This window comes from Chrysochloris asiatica, unplaced genomic scaffold, assembly GCF_000296735.1.
Source record: "Chrysochloris asiatica unplaced genomic scaffold, ChrAsi1.0 scaffold00122, whole genome shotgun sequence".
Classification (NCBI taxonomy): Eukaryota; Metazoa; Chordata; class Mammalia; order Afrosoricida; family Chrysochloridae; genus Chrysochloris; species Chrysochloris asiatica.
Window position 1 is genome coordinate 9,826,010 of NW_006408640.1, and position 6,099 is coordinate 9,832,108.

Genomic DNA, 6,099 nt, shown 5'->3' on the forward strand with positions numbered 1-6,099 from the left:
TAGTGACTCTGTGAATTCCTTCCATTGTGTGATACTTTATATATCAGTCAACATTTTCCCATAAAAATCCTTCAATATTACAAGTCATAGCTTGAATTTTTTCTCTGGAGCTGGCTTAGAAAATCCTGAGCATGTTCTTCCCATAGGAAATGTTGTTGTTATTAAATGCCATAGAGTTGGTTCTGACTTAGAGCAACCCAGTATAGGATTTTTGAGTAGCTATTTGTGGGTTTGTACCATTGATCTTGGGGTTAGCAATCCAATGCTTATCCTATAGTGAGTGCCACACCAGGACTCTTTATGCTAATGGTGGTGGAATAATTTGGGAAAGAATAGGAATCATGATAGCAAAATTGGAAAAATCTAGTCAAGGCCACTGAACTGTACTTTTAGAAGTTGTTGAAATTGATATCTTTGACTTTGTGTACTTTCACACATAAAAAAAAAAAAAAAAAAAGACTAAGCAAACAAAACATACAACAAATAAGCAAGAGAATGGAACCCAGGATGCAGGGTGCATTCCCTTCCATTTCTGGTTAGTATATTTCATGCTGCAGTTATTCTTCAGGCTTTGCTTGTCTTTTAGGAACTTGATCACTTTTGAAAATTGTTACTTTTAGCTGCAGCCCAGCCAGCCCCCAACTCATACAGCTCCATGCACAGTGGGACAGACTGCTATTGTAATTGATAGGATTTTGTAAAATATTCCCAACTTTGGGTTTTTCTGATGTTCTCCATGTTTGGGTTCAGGTTATGCATATTTGGAGAAAAACCGCAGAAGAGATGTATTGATTAGGTAGTGCATACTTTTATCCTTTCCTATTTCTGAATATCAACTTTGGTTAATGAATTAAAGTAATGTCTGCCAACGTTCCCTACTGGAAAGTTACTCTTTTCCCATTGTAGTTACTAAATGTTTGTTGAGGAGTTTCTTTGAAGTTATATAAACATTCTTTTCCACACCAAAGTTTTAACCTAGTGTTTTTGAGCTTCCATTGGTACTTAGATGAATTAGTTAACATGTAACTATGATGTTTGCTAAATGGTAATTTCCTAGTTCTATCAGGCCTTCTACATTTATTAGTTCACTCTTCCTTTTCTAAGGATCCCTAATGGCACAGCAATAAAGTGCTTGGCTGCTAACCAAAACATTGATGGTGTGAACTCACCACCCACTCCTTAGGAGAAAGATGTGGCAATCTGCTTCCAGAAAGACTGACAACCTTGGAAACCCTATGGAGGCAGTTCTACTTTGTTCTTTAGGGCCAGTGTAAGTTGGAATCAACTTGACAGCAATGTTTTCCTCTTCTGACTCTTATTTATTAAGTTTTAGAAAACTTGAAGTAGTATGTTGTTGTTGTTGTTAAGTGCCATTGAGTCTATTCTGTCCCATAGTGACCTCTATAGGGTATCTGAGGAGCAGCTGGTGAGTTTGAACCAGCGACCTTGCAGTTCAAACGGATTTGCAATTTGGTGCATTAACCCATAGTGCCACACCAGGAAGTAGTATGGAGTGATTATAAACTTTTTTTTTTTTTCATTATAAGGGCCATGGTGAGGGGAGGTAGCATGTGAAGATTGGTGAGCAATCTTCCTTGCCCTCAGAACTGGCAGTCAACCAACAAGTAGGTTATTCCAAGAGGTAAGACCTGATCAGAATGAGCAGGAAGTACTTAATGGAGAGAATTCAGTGATGGCTTATTGATCTGTCACATGCTATCACAAATAACATACATTTATTACGTTACAGTTCTGGAGGTCAGAACTCTGAAATGGGTCTCATTTCAGTTTTGTAGTGTTAATAAGTAATTAGTAGGATGGGTGGATTGGGGACAGTTTATGAAAAACCATTAAAAGCCAGGATGAGGTATTATACTGAGAGCTGTGATGTGTCTGTGTTGGAATGATTTATGTCACCATAATAGGCCAGATTCTAAAGGAGGGATATCCCATGGTATGTGGAAATTAAAAAGAAGGGACTTTAGCCTGGGTATTGGAAATGGTGCTAAGAAGACATAAAGCAGTTTGGGATTGTTAACTTGATTTGACAAGTGACTGAACAAGAAGATTTTTCTGAACTCTGTTTAGAGTTTTGTGTAGTCTGGAGAACTCTGAATTGATGTGTTTAAAAAAAAAGAATTGTTTTTTTTTCTTGTAAATATTCTGTTGTGATATCAAAAAGCCAGCCCCAAGGGGGGAAATATTAAGTTTTCAGGAGGACAGTTACTCTGGACATTTATGACAATTGCTCTGGGTAATTGTGTTTCAGTTTCAGGTGGACAGTTTTAGCCAGAGGTCCCAGAAGACAACTTTATTGTGATTCCATCAGTAGATATCTCTGTCACAACTAGCACATTGTCCTTTTTCTTGTTCTTACCTTGATTTCAAATCAATATCATCATTTCCCCATGGCTTTTCAAAGAGAGAGAATTCCCTTAGACATTTTATATAAACAGTGTAAAAAGATATTGTTCTATTTCTCTGTGAAGAATGCTCAGGCAGCCAAATTATACTGTTTCTTAATTGAAAATTTTATGGTATCATTATATCCTTATACATAATCACCATTGACATGAAGAAGTAGACTTCCTATACATCAAACTCTCTAAAAAAGAAAGTTAGGGATACTTTTACTAATTACAAAACTGTAGGAAATTTGTAAAATATGAAACATTATGATAAAAAAATCAATTAAACCACTATTTTTTTTTGTTTTTTAAATTTGCTTGTTGTTTTTAAGAGCTGTTGAATCCATTCCTATTCATAGAGACCCTTTATAGAGTTTCCTAGGAGCAACTAGTGGATTTGAATCGCCAACATTGCAGTTAGCAGCCCAGTGTTTCGCTTACAGCACCACACCAGGACTAATATAAGTAATTTCAATCATTAAAGTTATGTTCTCATTGTTCATGCTTCTTTTTTTCTTTCACTTGAAAATATAATTTGAACATATTTCCTTATTTTTGCATAATCTTTGAGAACCTGTTTTTTCATGGCTACATAATTATGGTGTGGCACTCTGGGTTAATGCGCAAGACTGCAAAGCCGTTTGAACTGCAAGGTTGGTGGTTTAAGCTCACCAGCTGCTCCTTAGAAACCCTATACAGGGTCGTTATGGGTTGGACCCTACTCGACAGCACATAACAACAATAACAACAATTATCTATGAGCTTGTCACAACTTCTTAGGTTCTTCCTGTGTGTTAGAGTTTAACTTTTTTCATATAAATAATGACATGAAGGATACTATTTTAAAGACACTTTTGCTATAAAAATATTCTCTCTTTCTCTCTCTATATATACGTGTGTGTGTCTGTGTGTATGTATATATATATATATATATATATATATATATATATATATATATATATAGTTGTTGTTGTTATTAAATGCTGTCAAGTTGCTTCTGACTCTTTGCAACTCTGTATAGAGTTTCCAAGGAGCACCTGGTTGGTTTGAACTACCAACATTCTGGTTCGAAGTCCAGTGCTGATACTACAGTGCCACACCAGACAGAAGTATATATATATATGATGATATTTTCAGTAAAGATGGTGCTATATATATGATAGATATTAACTACATATTGTATGTTGTTGTTAAGTGCCATTGAGTCAGTTCCAACTCACAGTGATCCTGTATAGGGTTTCCAAGGAGCAGCTGGTGAGTTTAAACCACCAACCATGTGGTTGAAACCAACCTTGTGGGCCTGTTCTGTATCCTACAGGAACCCTGATAGCACACTGGGTTGGTTATGCATTGGGCTACTAACTGAAAGGTCAGCAGTTTGAATCTATCAGCTGCTTCATGGAAGACAGATAAGAATTTCTGCTCCTGTAAAGATTCGCAGCCTCAGAAACCCTATGCAGGGTTTCTATGAATCAGAACCAACTTGACATCATACAACCACCACCATATATATTTTTAGTGTATATATGCTGGTGGTTATGCTCCATCGAGTCAGTTCTGATTTATAGTGAGGTTATGTACGGTTTCCAAGGCTGTAAATCTTTATGAGAGCAGAAAGCCTCATCTTTCTCCAGTGCAGTGTCTGGTAGAATCGAACTACTGACCTTGTAGTTAGGAGCCCAATTCATAATCCATATATATAGCATACATATCATATCTGTGTATATATCAATTTGACTCGATGGCACATTACTATATATAATTGTTGTTGTTAAATGTCTTCGAATTGATTCTGACTCATAGCAACACTGTATGTGGCTTCTGAGGAGCAGCTGGTGAGTTTGAACTGTCAACCTTACAGTTCAGACCAACCTTACAGTCCTGCACATTAACCCACAGTACCCACCAGGACTTTCTCTCTCTCACTATCTGCAAGGTCAACAGTTGTAATCCATGAGATGCTCCTTGGGAGAAAGAAGAGACTTTCTGTGCCTGTGAAGATTTACAACCTTGGAACCCCTATATAGAGTTGCTGTGAGTTAGAATAGACTTGATAGCAGTGGAAATTTCTTCATGTATATGTGGTGTGGGTTAATGCACTGGATTGCAAAGTCAGTTTGAACTGCAAGATCAACAGTTCAAGCTCACTAGCCACTCCTTGGAAACCCTATATATGGTGTATTTGTTACATTCCTTTGGGTCAGTTCTGACCCATAGTCACCCTGTGTAGGGTTTCCAAGGAGAGAAGCAGGTGGGTTTGAATCTCTGACGTTGTGGTTCACAGTCCAGTGCTGATCCTACAGCGCCACATCAGGAGTCTCTCTCTCTCTCTCTCATGTGTATTTATTTATATATAACTCCTCATTTTTGTGTTTGTGTTGCTACATATTGCTGTGGACTGCTACAGTATTCATTTTTTTTTTTTTTTTTAATATGGAACGCTTCACGAATTTGCGTGTCATCCTTGCCAAGGGGTCATGCTAATCTTCTCTGTATCATTCCAATTTTAGTATATGTGCTGCCAAAGTGAGCACTACAGTATTCACTTTTATTTGTTGATTACTCACACATTAGCAATAACTTCCAAATATAATATCTCATTAACAAATTAACAATTAGTGCTTATAAGTATTTTAATTTAAAACAATAAGTTTCCTGAATTATAGTTCCTTCCCGCTATAATGTTTTGTTTTCCCTAGAGATGACAATTGATGCAGATTTTATCTGTATAGTTTTCTGTTAATTTAGCACTAAGTCCTTGTGGGATGCTGTGTGATAAAGCAGTGGACTGCAAGGTCAGTTTGAATTGCAAGCTTGGCCGTTCAAATTCACCAGTTCCTTCTTAGAAACCCTATATAGGGTGGCTATGAGTTGGCACCTACTGGATGGCACTTAACAACAACACTAAGCCATCTTCAAATTCCAGATTAAAAGTAATTTTCTTCAGAATTTTGAAGACATTGTGGCAAAGTTTCTAACCTCAAATTAGATTAAAAGACCATTCCTGATCTTCTGTACATGACCGTCATCCCTACTTACTTCCTGTCTCTGATGTCTTTGAGGTTTTCTCTTTATCTCCATTCACCTGAATTTTAGTGAGAGTCTTCTTTCGTGTACTTGTCAGCACTGTATAGCACCTTCTAAGGTGAACAGTTTTTCTTTTGTTTTTTGGAAATTCTCTTGAGTTATTTCTTTGCTAAATTCATCCTGTCTATTTTTCTGTTTTGTTATGTTATTCCCAGTATTTCGAAAATACAGTTCCTGGACTGCTCTTTCCATTGCATATATTTTGTTTCCAAATTTCCATTTCTTTATGTCTGTTAACTTTATCCTCTGACATGTCTATTGGGTTTTTTAAATTATTTTATATAACTTCCCAGGAATCTATTTTGTTTTCTAGATGTACCAGCCCTTTCCTTTAAAAAAAAAAAAAATTAGGTTTAATGAGGTATAATTAATATGAGTATAAAGTTAAATTCTTTCTTTTGGAGTATATGTTTGATTCAATGAGTTCACATATTTTATGTTGTTGTTCTTTTAAGTGCTTTTGAGTTGATTCTGATTCACAGCGACCCTATTTAGGATTTATGAGAAGTGAAAAGTTGGTTTGAATTGAATGTACAGATGCGTGTAAACACCTTGCTAATCAAGTTACAGAATATTTTGATTGTTGTTGTTAAGTACCTTGAGT